Here is a 14,303-nt window from a genome sequence, read left to right as displayed (position 1 = left end):
TTCTTCTTCTTCTTCCTCCATACACCCTTTGGCTCAGTAACACAAGTGGTTTCTCACTAACATATGACTCCTATTCAGCTCAGAAAATTGTGGGTAGGAGTCTAACAGGACACAAAAGCTGAAACCAAGCCATTAGTCAGAAAATAAGAACTACCAGGCAAACTTGGAGGGAGCTAGGAGATTTTCATCCATTTCCCCATATAAAGGGCCTTGAAGCTTTTATGACAGCTGTTGCTTCAGCAAGGAAGCAACTCGAACTAAGAACGTATACAGGAGAAGGAGGCTTCAGCCATTCCTGGCTATCAGTCAGTCCATCCATGCAAGTGTACTTTGGTGGCAGTTTTGAAGCCCCTTCCTGGCTCACCCTCTCCTCTGTTCCTGTGGTCCGGGAGAAGAGGCAGTGTCTCCAGTTCCCGTGGTCCTGGAGAAGAGGCAGTGTCTGAGATCTGGCCAGGAACCTAGCCAACTGGTGTTGAGACATTCAGTCCTGGGGTAGGAATGTTCAGGCCTAATAGCCCCTTAGGATCATTGGCAGCTTGGAGATCTGCTCAGCAGCTCTTGCTCATCAACTGATGAGACCTCAGACAGGTCTAGGCAGGGCTGATCCCTGAGAAAGCTAGGCACTGGGACAAAGAATACAAAAACACATCAGAGCTCAGGAAGATCAGCCCTCTGATCCTCCTGTCTAGGGGTGACCAGCCTTGGAGAAGGGAATCAGTTCAGGTTCTGAAAGTCCTTCCCTGAGAAACTGCTACATGCAATTTAACAGTTCATGATATAGGGGTGTTCCACAGAGACCAACACTTTCCAGCTGAACATCAACTTGCATTATTATTATTATTATTATTATTATTATTATTATTATTATTATTATCCTGGGTTAGGAGGACCTGTTAAAGGACTTACCAGGAGGATTGTCTCGGAGACTGAACTAGAACTACATTCAGAACAAAAGAAACACAAGAAAATAAAGAAGGGAAAAAAGTTCTTCCTATCCCACTCTTCCATGGAAGGTGACTTTCATTGCTAAGATGAGACCCAGTTCATTATTTCCAAACGGCCTTAATCTCCAAAGGCTCGCTGACAACCCCGGGGAGGGTTAATCAACTGGATTTCTCTTGTACACACTGAACTTCCGGAGAAATATGTGAACAGCCACCACCTCGCCCCCTTCCACAGCGCGAGCTGGCAAAGAACGATGGTGTCCCACTGCTAATATAAATTATTAATGCCTCCTTCGGAGAGACAAATTAATTAATTTCCTGAAAAGTGCAACACTCCAATTCTCTCAAGGGCTTTGGCACACACAACAGACTCTCCTCCACTGAGACGCTGCTGTGGATTCTTAACTGCAAGCCTTCCAAACCTCACCAGCTTTGATCTGCGGGGTTTTTAACTCACGGTTGTTGGGGGAAGACAGGCGGGGATGTTTCTTCCTGAACTCTCCTGTGCGGTACTGTGGTGCAGCACAAAACTAGAACGAGTGTTTCACTGCAGGGAGCGTTTCCTACCCAAATCAGAAAGGGTGCTTCAAAGTGGAGCGGAGCACTTCATCATTGGGCGTCCCTTTTACTGCATTACATTGCATCTGTTTAATTCCTTTGTGCCAAATGGAAAGCTCTCGCCATCGGAACTGAGAGTCTGTCGTGGAAATGACATTTGGCTGTTTGCTGTGTGGTTTCTACCTCCAGCTCACAGGCCTAATTCCCTTACCAGACTCCCCATTTGGCCTCTGCGGCCATTTCAGCCAAGCCACACACCCCTGCCCTGCACCTGACGTCACAGCATTGTACAGTTGCCAGGTGAAGACCTGGCTCTGCTGAAAGAGTTGGAGGCACCACAGATCACTCCACCTATCAGCCTGCAAGGGGAACGGGAGATTGTGATCTGTCCCACAGGGCAGGGGAGAAGAATGGGCATATGCCTGAAGGAGCGTCTCCACCCCCATCGTTCAGCCCGGACACTGGGATCCAGCTCCAAGGGCCTTCTGGCAGTTCCCTCGCTGTGAGAAGTGAAACTACAGGGAACCAGGCAGAGGGCCTTCTTGGTAGTGGCACCCGCCCTGTGGAATGCCCTCCCACCAGATGTCAAGGAAATCAACAACTATCTGACTTTTAGAAGACATCTGAAGGCACCCCTGTTTAGGGAAGCTTTTTAATGTTTGATGTTTTATCCTGTTTTTAATATTCTGGCTTTACTTTTATAGTCGGTTTGACCTTGACAGAAGAGAACCACTTTAAGCCAGCTGTACAGTACTCAGCTTCTCTGAAGGAATAACCCAAACATCATGAACCTTCTGCTTGTTTGTTTGTTTGTTTTTACACAGAGAAGCTTCCAGAACCCTCCTGAATTAAGTAGAATAGGAAAGATCTCTACACATCATATCAAATACTTTCTGTACTAAGAAATGCAAACTGACAGGATGTTCCCTACCAACCACCTCAGGTTGCTGGTCATTATTCAAAGATCTCTGCTTGATCTGCCATCTGGACTCTTAATTTTATTGCAGGATGTGTTCCATGGAAGTCCTGGCACCGTGTTCTCAAAGCTGGAGCAGCTAATGGGTTATGGGGCATCATGTTCTTACTCCTTACTTTAATATGGATCATTTTGAACCAATCTGGAGTTCAAAGAGGTTGGTCCCCACAGTGTGATGATACGAAATCCATGGACATCTTGTCTTGGCAGCAACTGTGGCTGTCGTAGCCATGTGCTGCTAGCCATGGGAGAGTTCAGTGAAGGGAGAAGCCAGCCAACCAGCCGATCTCAGGGGGGTACTTGCCTGGAGGCAGAGTCTGTATACAAGCTTCAATCCAGTCCTAAGGTTGGGAATATTTCAGTTCATGTAGTCAGATGATCCAGGGGTCAAGAAATCCAAGCGTCCAAGGTCGCAAGAAGCAGAAGGTCTGGCAAGGAATGACCAATGTTGTTTCCAGCAACTGACTGAAGCTGGAAACCCAGTTTAAGAAAGCTGGAGCCAGCAGGTTCTCATCAGGAGCAAGAAGGCTGATCAGCAGCAGGTGGAGTCACTTCACCTTCTGCTCCTTCAGGCTGCTGCTCAGCAGGTGAAGCCGACTCCTGGCCCATCCATGACAGTGGCTGCTATTCTCTTCACCCACCCCTTCTTTTTTAGGCTTGTGATCAAAGGTAAGGGATCATGCAAATTGCCAGCTGTGGGGCCTGGAAGATTGACTTTGAGAGCGAATGCAAGGTGCCATTTGATATGACCAAAGATCAAAATATCAGCTCAGCTGAGTTTGAGGTGGCTGTTGTGCGTACGTCAAGTTATGTATTTAAAACTTGATTTCTGCTTGAATTTTAGGAGGGGCTGTCATTATAAATTGGGAGGGGGCTAACCTTTTTTTGTTTGAGACACCAAGGTCCACCATTGATGGATTGGATTGGATGGATGGATGGATTGGAACAAAAAAAATCACTGCCTTATTAGATCTGTAATTCTGAAACCACTCCTCTGGAAGAAGAGGAGGAGGAGGAGGAGTAGTTTGGATTTGATATCCCGCTTTATCACTGCCCGAAGGAATCTCAAAGCGGTTAACATTCTCCTTTCCCTTCCTCCCCCACAACAGACACCCTGTGAGGTGGGTGGGGCTGAGAGACTTCAGAGAAGTGTGACTAGCCCAAGGTCACCCAGCAGCTGCATGTGGAGGAGCGGAGACGCGAACCCGGTTCCCCAGATTAGGAGTCTACCGCTCTTAACCACTACACCACAAATACCACACTGGTATTTGAAGAGTACTTGAGGTGGAGAATGTATAAAAAAATGTGGAGAAGGAGAAAGAGCAGCACTTTCAGTTAAGGAGGCAACTACAAAGCTGGAAAGTGTCAAGGATCATTTCCCCCATCCATGCCCTTTAACTTAGAGACACTCTTCACACTTAAACGACCATCTTTCAAAAAATGAAATCTATAGATCAGAGTGGTTCAGTCTTTGGTCACTCCAAATTTTAGAGAGGCTTGGGTGGACAGAAGAATTCTGGAAACGGCACCAGAATTCCCTGACACAATGGCTATGACTCTTTTTTTTTTAATTAATTTTTATTAGTTTTATTAGTTTTCGCATACCACATATTCCATTATCAAACATTTGGGCTCATTACATTCATTATCTTTACAAATTCTCTATAATTCTCAAATAAAAATACAACTTAGTATAGTAATAATAACAACAACTCTTAAAGTTCAAACCTAAAGTTACAAAAATTTCCGATGATCGACTTCCACACTACTTTCTTCTGCTGTTTTTATATTCATGTGTTTGGTTGCGCGGTATAACATTCCTTATCGTTTCAGTCTGTTTTCAACATTCTTCATATCGTTTTTAAACCTTCATCCTCTTTCTTTTTGTACTTATATTTTCTTGTTTTATCCATATATATATATATATATATATATGCATATTTATTTATTTTTTATTTTATTTTTACTATACATTGTACTGTATTTTCTATCTGTATGTCCAATAAAGATTTTTAATTTGTTGTTGTGGGTTCGTTTCCTTCTGTGAGTAATTTCTTATTTAATATGTTATTTTGTTTCAACTATCTTATCTATATATGCTATAAATTTTCTCCATTCTTTCATGTACACCTCGCTGCCTTGCTGTCTTATTCTTGATGTTAGTTTTGCAATTTCCATGTATTCCACCATTTTCCTTCTCCAGTCTTCTACTGATGGAATTAACTCCTGTTTCCAGACCTGAGCTAGAATTACCCTCGCTCCTGTAGTCGCATATAGGAACCATTTGACATCATCCTTCGCAACATCTTTTCCCACCATTCCCAACAGGAATGCCTCCGGCTTCTTTTTTATTGTATATTTAAGAATCTTTTTGATCTCATTATATATATCCTCCCAATATTTCTTAACTCTTTCACAGGACCACCACATGTGTATGAAGTTGCCTTCCTTAGATTTACATTTCCAACATTTCGTATCTCCTGACTTGTACATTTTGTGTAGCTTAGTTGGTGTAAGGTACCACCTGTATATCATTTTGTACATATTTTCTTTTAGGATTGTGCAAGCCGTAAATTTCATTCCTACATTCCATAGTTTAAACCACTCTGCATATTCTATATTGTGTCCCAGATCCATCGCCATGGCGATGGAATGGCTATGACTCTTAATAAAACAGATTTGGAAAGGAATCTGTTTAGTAGAGGAATTCAGAAGCATCCCTAAAGGAAGCCTTGCCAAATTAGTGATTTGTTTTCTATACCAAACCAATCAAAGCAAAATCGGCAGTGATATTGTCCTCCTACATACTCCAATTGTTCATGTGAATACTCAAACTAACACATGGCTTTCAAGTATGTAGTGGCCTTTCTCCCTCTCATGCCAAGCTCTTCTTGTGAACAAGCTCCTACTGCCAAGCGATGCTCACAATTCACCTTGATCTTTATCTAAATACATATCCTTTCTGCAATGTCTCCACTGCAATTGAGCAATGGGACCCTGTGCAGCAACATGGTGGTAAAGATGCTATTATCTGAGTAAATTGAAGGGCTTTCAAGTGTACAAAAGCTCTTTCTTATCTCATCATACTGCTTTGAATTTCCCCCATGCAGAGGGAACTTTGAAAACAGCCTTTGATGGTGTCTGTTTCCTTTTGAGGAGGGAGCCCTGCAGACTCCCTGTATCTTTTTTGTAGCTGGTGATTTACAAGTATACCAGCTGAGTGGGGGGAAAGGAAGAGACAAGCAATCAAGGAGGAAATACTCACCTTTACAAGAGAATCAGTCTCCCCAAACCAAAGTTTTACCCTTGTGCCTTCTCAAGGTTGTTTCTTGATGGCCAGTCGGACAACGTTTTCCATCCACCCAGGCAGAGCCAACACGTGACCAAATGGATGTCAAGTGGGGATTTGCAGAGGGGCAGTGGAAAAGGAGGTGTGGCATCTTACACAGTAAATTTCCACTGCCTTGCGGGATATCTACAGAAGACCCCACACAAATCCAGAGTGGAGTCCCTAAGATGGTTCATAGAATCATAGAATCATAGAGTTGGAAGAGACCACAAGGGCCATCCAGTCCAACCCCCTGCCAAGCAGGAAACACTATCAAAGCATTCTTGACATATGTCTGTCAAGCCTCTGCTTAAAGACCTCCAAAGAAGGAGACTCCACCACACTCCTTGGTAGCAAATTCCACTGCCAAAAAGCTCTTACTGTCAGGAAGTTCTTCCTAATGTGGAAGCTTCTTTCTTGAAGTTTGAATCCATTGCTCCGTGTCCGCTTCCCTGGAGCAGCAGAAAACAACCTTTCTCCCTCCTCCATATGGCATCCTTTCATATATTTGAACATGGCTATCATATCACCCCTTAACCTTCTCTTCTCCAGGCTAAACATACCCAGCTCCCTAAGCCGTTCCTCATAAGGCATCGTTTCCAGGCCTTTGACCATTTTGGTTGCCCTCTTCTGGACACGTTTCAGCTTGTCAATATCCTTCTTGAACTGTGGTGTCCAGAACTGGACACAGTACTCCAGGTGAGCTCTGACCAGAGCAGAATACAGTGGTACTATTACTTCCCTAGATCTGGATGCTATACTCCTATTGATGCAGCCCAGAATTGCATTGGCTTTTTTAGCTGCTGCATCACACTGCTGACTCATGTCAAGTCTGTGGTCTACCAAGACTCCTAGATCCTTTTCACATGTACTGCTCTCAAGCCAGGTGTCACCCATCCTGTATTTGTGCCTTTCATTTTTTTTGCCCAAGTGTAGTACCTTACATTTCTCCTTGTTAAAATTCATCTTGTTTGCTTTGGCCCAGTTGTCTAATCTGTTAAGGTCATTTTGAAGTGTGATCCTGTCCTCTGGGGTATTAGCCACCCCTCTCAATTTGGTGTCATCTGCAAACTTGCTCAGGATGCCCTCAAGCCCATCATCCAAGTCATTGATAAAGATGTTGAATAAGACTGGCCCCAAGACAGAACCCTGTGGCACCCCTCTAGTCACTACTCTCCAGGATGAGGAGGAGCCATTGATGAGCACCCTTTGGGTTCGGTCAGTAAGCTAGTTACAAATCCACTGAATGGTAGCATTGTCTAGCCCGCATTTTACCAGCTTCTTTACAAGAATATCATGGGGCACCTTGTCAAAGGCCTTGCTGAAATCAAGATAGGCTACATCCACAGCATTCCCTTCATCTACCAGGCTTGTAATTCTGTCAAAAAATGAGATCAGATTAGTCTGACATGACTTATTTTTCAGAAACCCATGCTGACTTTTAGTGATCACAGAGTTTCTTTCTAGGTGCTCACAGACTGTTTGCTTAATGATCTGCTCTAGAATTTTTCCTGGTATTGATGTCAGGCTGACTGGGCGGTAATTGTTTGGGTCCTCTCTTTTCCCCTTTTTGAAAATAGGGACAACATTTGCCCTCCTCCAGTCTGCTGGGACTTCGCCTGTTCTCCAGGAATTTTCAAAGATTATTGCCAGTGGTTCTGAAATCACCTCTGCCAGTTCTTTTAATACTCTTGGATGTAGTTCATCTGGCCCTGGAGACTTGAATACATCTAAATTAGCCAAGTATTCTTGTACTACCTCCTGGATACCTTGTACTACCTCCTGGATACCTTGCTGGATGGCGCCTTGTGCGACTCCTTCCAGCAAATCCTGCAGCTGAGCTGGTGCCAAATGTATTGCTCTGCTTTCCTTTGGATCAAAGCTGAGGGGGGGGGGTGAGAAGGGGATCTTGTTGTCTGGGTAGCCCAGGACCTTTGTACACACTGCCCAGGCTTGTGTCTAGGGTTGCCAGACTCAATAGAGGACAGGACTTCTGTGACTTTAATTGCCCTGCTCTCTTTTGAGTCTGGAAACCTTAAAGAGAAACCAGTAGACCCTTTGTTTAATTTCCAAGCAAAGGGTCTGCTGGTTTCTCTTTAAGGTTTCCAGACCCAAAAGTTAGCAGGGCAATTAAAGGCAACCCTACTTGTGTCCCGGGAAGGTCACTTTTGTGCTGCTAATGCAATGGTTTGACTTCACCCATGGAAATACCCTGGAAGGCAACGGAGGTTTAGGATCAGAGTTTTCCTTCTCCTAGATGGGCTGTTGTCTTTGTCCATGGAGTTTCGTGACAGCAGTCCCGAAATTAAAAGACTCCTGCTTCTTGGGAGAAAAGCAATGACAAACCTAGACAGCATCTTAAAAAGCAGAGACATCACCTTGCCTACAAAGGTCCATATAGTTAAAGCTATGGTTTTCCCAGTACAGTGGAACCTCGGTATATGAACACCTCGGTTTATGAATTTCCGGTTTACGAACGCCGTGGACCCATCTGGAACGGATTAATTCACTTTCCATTACTTTCAATGGGAAAGTTCACTTCAGTTTATGAACGCTTCAGTTTATGAACAGACTTCCGGAACCAATTACACCCATGCTTCGGGTTAAGTACGCTTCAGGTTGAGTACTCCGCGGACCCGTCTGGAATGGATTAATCCACTTTCCATTACTTTCAATGGAAAAGTTCGCTTCAGTTTATGAACGCTTCAGTTTAAGTACTCCGTGGACCGTCTGGAACAGATTAATCCACTTTCCATTACTTTCAATGGGAAAGCTCACTTCAGTTTATGAATGCTTCAGTTTATGAACAGACTTCCGGAACCAATTGTGTTCATAAACTGAGGTACCACTGTAGTGATGTATGGAAGTGAGAGCTGGACCATAAAGAAGGCTGATCGCCGAAGAATTGATGCTTTTGAATTATGGTGCTGGAGGAGACTCTTGAGAGTCCCATGGACTGCAAGAAGATCAAACCTATCCATTCTGAAGGAAATCAGCCCTGAGTGCTCAGTGGAAGGACAGATCCTGAAGCTGAGGCTGCAATACTTTGGCCACCTCATGAGAAGAGAAGACTCCCTGGGGGGAAAAACCCCCGATGTTGGGAAGGATGGAGGGCACAAGGAGAAGGGGACGACATAGGACAAGATGGTTGGACAGTGTTCTCGAAGCTACGAACATGAGTTTGACCAAACTGCGGGAGGCAGTGGAAGACAGGAGTGCCTGGCGTGCTATGGTCCATCGGGTCACAAAGAGTCAGACACGACTAAATGACTAAACAACAAGATGGGCTACCTTCCCAGGTGGATCTGCCCCTCGCTTCCCTCTATAGCACATGCAGAAACTATCTTCTTAACCATCTGATCCACTATTGGTCTTGTTGACTCAATCTACCAGAGCTTGTCTTGTCTTTGCATGCATGGGAAGTCCCTAACTCACGGAAGGTTTGATACCCATCAGCTACCCTCACCTGGTTTTGCAGGCCAGTCAAAGCCATTCCCAGGGTGTGGCAGCTGTCACATGCTGATAACTTCTAGGAGCCACAGTGGAGAGCCGTGTGCAGGGTGGGAATCAAAGGTGGACAAACTACCCCAGGGGTACTACCCCTCCCCTATCACCCCATACACCTGTTATATGCAATGGTCATTTTGCATATCCAAAGTACTATGTAACAGTACTATGACAGCTTTTTTAAAAAAAAAAAAGTGAGCAATTGTCTACACTGCTGGCTTCATGCATCTCAAATCATTGTTTGAGTCATTTGGCAAGGTAATAGAGTAGCAAAAACAGATCAAATTTCCATATAAGGAACACCTTGGGACTTCTCTGGCTGACACCATCAGGCTTTCCTTCTGCCTGTTTCAGGAATCAATACATGCTTGTTTGGATCATTATTTAAACAAGTATCTCACAGCTGGCTCCTGCCTCCATACACATAAACTTCACCCCTTTCTGGCTTTTTCTTGCCAGCTGTCGCAGGCTTGTGAGCTGCTGCTCTAGTGCAACATCTAGCATTAAAAAGGAAATGGAAATAATAAACAACAATAACGCAGAAGGTATTCAAAGACATCCCCGATAGCGCCGAACTGATGTGGTTCAGCCTTTCATCCTAAGGAAGTCAAACCTAGGATGGGGGTATGCAGATGAAACGAAGAAAACAGAGGCAGATGTTGGGTCCTTGGGAGCCACTGTGCACCCGAGAAGGTAAATATTATTTCAGAAATCCATAATACAAGAGAGACGGCTTGCTTTTCCTGCTCGGTTTGTGTTTGCACTGGCTCAGCTTCTTTTACAGTGAGCATGTCTCTTAAATGTGCCCGTATTTAACTGGATGTCAAGATTTGATGCCCACCCTCCCATTTACTATCGACAGGGAAGTGGTGCAAAGATCTCACCGGAACCTGCCATAATTGTTGCTGTTTTTTGGGTGCCACCACACAACTAAGGTAAGGGAGGCTGCAACAGTGTCAGGGCAGCAGCTCAGTGTTGCATTCCCATTTCACCCCTGGCAGCGAAATGGGATGCATCACCCCTGGTAGCTCTTGTGACTCTGCAAGGCCCAACCATTGTCATCAAGGACCATGGAGGGAAATAAATACCAGAGCTCCTGAAGGAAACCAGTACAGTGTAATGGTTAGAGCAGGCATCCCCAAACTGCGGCCCTCCAGATGTTTTGGCCCACAACTCCCATGATCCCTAGCTAACAGGACCAGTGGTCAGGGATGATGGGAGCTGTAGTCCAAAACATCTGGAGGGCCGAAGTTTGGGGGTGCCTGGGTTAGAGTGTTGTACTAGGACCTGGAGAATTGGCAGTTGTGAGTGCAAAATGAGGGGGACACACACCACATATGCCATTTTTATCTCTTTGAGCATTACAACTAAATAAAGGAAGCTCTACCCGTGGATTTCAGCAAAATGAATAAAGCAGAGTAGAATAAAAATAGAAAACAGGCCTTTTTCCCAGCTGGAACTCACCAGAACTCAGTTCCCGCTCCTCTCAGGTGTGCGCCATTGTAAGAGAAAGAGGGAGGTGTTCATGTTAAGTTCTGGCACCTCTTTTTCCAGAAAAACCAGTACTGGTAGGGGGGAAACAACCCAATAAAATATAAATAACAATGTTCTTGATTTTATGATTTTATGACATGTCTAGCTAAAGAACACTCAAGGTCTTCACAGCACGTGTCTCCAAACACATTCCACCCCACGGAGGTGTCGTAAATTAATAAACTGGGTGTCTCATGCCATTCCGCTCATGAAATACTAACATTCTCCACCTCCCAGCATTTCAAAATTCAGTCCATTTTGCCATATATAAATTATGTGTGTGTTCTTCTGGTTAGATTTCCAAGGGGCTAATAAACGAAACCACGAACAGGACTTTGCTGGGGAACGAACAGCTCAGCTGTCTCCGAAATGCTGGTATGGAGTCTGTTGATCTTGGCACTTTGGAGAACGGTCAACAGAACGTCATCCACTTCAATAAATAATCTGCTGATGAGTCTCTTGTTCTTGCACATGTTTATGGGTCCCAGTAATAATTTATCCCAAAATAAATTAGTCCCTTGCTGTGGTGACTATTTGCTACCATCAGTCCGCACAGATGGGAAGCAGTACAAGTCTACTGATGTACAGTAAAACATTTCATTGTGGTGGTTTGTTATCAGCGGTGGTTTGGAGTGGCTCGCTTGTTTGTTTTTAATCCACCCTGACCAGAGTTGCATTATTCCAAACACTCTGGAAGCTTTTCACACATGAGTCTTCCATGCATCTCTGACATCACTGATGTGAATAGGAACATCTAAAGCTGCCTTGTACTGAGGACTCAGCTACATTAGTTTTTTTTAAAAAAGCAAGCATTTTTAATGTGCTATAAAAATGCAACACCAGGTGGCACTGGAGAGCAAACAAATATTATTTGCGATTTTCTGTAGGGTTTTTTCTTTTGTTATAACAACCTAATTTCTGACTCATTTATAGTGTTTTTTTTTCCTGTCTGACTTTTCCTGAGTCAGACAATCAGTGTATCTAGCTCAGCATTGTTTCTACACTGGCTGGCAGCTGCTCTCCAATAATAATAATAATAATAATAATAATAATAATAATAATAATAATTTATTATTTATACCCTGCCCATCTGGCTGGGTTTCCCCAGCCACTCTGGGTGGCTCCCCAAAAAATATAAAAAAATGCAATAAAACATCAAACATTAAAAAACTTCCCTAAAAAGGGCTGCCTTCAGATGTCTTCTAAAAGTCAGATAGTTGTTTATTTCCTTGACATCTGGTGGGAGGGTGTTCCACAGGGCGGGCGCCACCACCGAGAAGGGCCTCTGCCTGGTTCCCTGTAACCTCACTTCTCACAGTGAGGGAACCGCCAGAAGGCCCTCGGCGCTGGACCTCAATGTCCGGGCTGAACGGTGGGGGTGGAGACATTCCTTAAGGTATACTGGCTGATCATTCTCAGTTCTTTATGGAGACACTTGGGACTGAACCTGGGGACTATAAAGTATAGTAATTTAAGTCACTGAAATTGTAAATACTTGTATGCCTTACTCTGTGTTTAAATTTGATTAGTTGGTAACTGAATTCCAAAGAATTCTCAGGTAGTTCTCATGTGATTAGCTAGGGTTGGTCACATGGGAGGTATCTAAAGAAGGAGAGAATCCATTCTATGTGAAGCAAGATGACTGTGTTTTAGAATCCACTGTGAACAATGCTCTCCCCAGGGAAGTTCGCCTGTCGCCTTCATTATACAGTGGAACCTTGGGTTCCGGACGTAATCCATGATGGAGGCACGTCCGCACCCCACAGCGTTTGCATCCTGAAGTGCCGTGTCTGCTCAGGCGCCGGTGCAATTTGGCGCTTCTGCACATGTGTGAGCGGCGAAACCTGGAGGTAACCCGTTCCGGGAATTCCAGGTTTTCCGCGGTCCGCAACCCGAAAACACGTAACCTGAAGCGTCCGTAACATGATGTATGACTATATAGACCTTTAGGCACCAGGCAAATATGTTCCTTTTTAACCAGGCCTTTGGCTGATCTGATTGACATCCTATGTGGGGCTCCTTTGAGGGGGACGTTATTGGGTTATTGCTTTTATTTTGATTTTACCGTATATATTGTGATCTTTTCTGTGAATCGCCCTGAAACCTCTGGGTATAGGGCAGGTGGTATAAAAATGATGATGATGATGATGATGATGATGATGATGATAGAGAACTGGTGTACCATTGGTTCCTGTCAACTCATAGGAGCCAATTCCTAGGTCCCTTTGCTCTGCACCAATAAAATATTTGAAGGGGCCACCCCATATATATATATATATATATATATATATATATATATATATATATATATATATTATATATATATATATATATATATATAGGCATTGCCATTCAAATGGTGTGTGTGCACCACATCTTGTGATTGATTATGTGGGGCAGGGCTTATTTGGGGCCCACCAATATTTTATTCAAGTTGGCACACTTGATTCAGCTAGCCATGGTGGCTAGTGAGGTGGAGAGAGAAAGAGAAAGAGAGATTGACCTTTAAAAGGGCAGAAATTTCAAAAGGGACAAACAAGGCTAGATCTTTCTCAGCTAACTTACCGTGAAATTATACAAAGTCCATGGACACTTCTCCAAACAGCTCCAGTCCCTCACTCAGTATGTCTTTCATGGCACATTAATCACCAACATATTTATCAGAAACATAGGGTGTTTTCAGTCGCCATAAATTCAGCTCTGATTTATTCGTTTTCAGCAGGTGAAATGTGTTTCAAAATAAGCTTCCTTGGACTACACAGCTGCAAATAAAACATTTTAAGTGTGACAAATGGGAAACAAATGGGAAACACTGGCCTGCGAGCGCTCCAGTTGGAGAACAGCCTTTACCAAAGATGTCATGGAAGACACTAGATCTCAGGATGCAAGGGAGAAATGTGCTTGGCAAAACCACACCGTGATCAACTCCCGCCCGGAAACCAATGTCCCCACTGTGGAAGGACGTGTGGATCCAGAATTGGCCTCCACAGTCACTTACGGACTCATTGTTAAAACCGTGTTCATGGAAGACAATATTACTTAGTTATGAGTGATCGCCAAAGAAGATAACCAAAGTTCCTTGCCCAGTGTATCATCCCTGATTTCACTTGTCCGTCTTTTGTTTCCCATTCCACCCATCAGGACTTTTGGAGGGTGTACCCGGCACAGTCAGGACTCTTCTCACCATGTGATGTCACACACATGCACCAGTCCCGTCCCCACAAATGCCTGGCTTTGAGTCTCAGGGAGATGGGCTCTTTCACTGGTGACGCCAATATTATGGAATGTCTTCTCTGCTAAAATAACATGTACAGAGTTAGATGAACACTTAGCCTGAGGGAGTATAGGGGAGGTTTCTAGGAAGGAGTAGATTCTGAAGTTCAGGGAAGCTTCTGAACCAGGCCGAAGCATCTTACAGCCAAACTCTCTTGCACCCCGTCAAGCTTGTTTTTCATTT

This window comes from Zootoca vivipara, chromosome 8 (genome assembly GCF_965207765.1).
Source record: "Zootoca vivipara chromosome 8, rZooViv2.hap1.1, whole genome shotgun sequence".
NCBI lineage: Eukaryota > Metazoa > Chordata > Lepidosauria > Squamata > Lacertidae > Zootoca > Zootoca vivipara.
Note: the sequence above shows the minus strand (reverse complement) of the source record.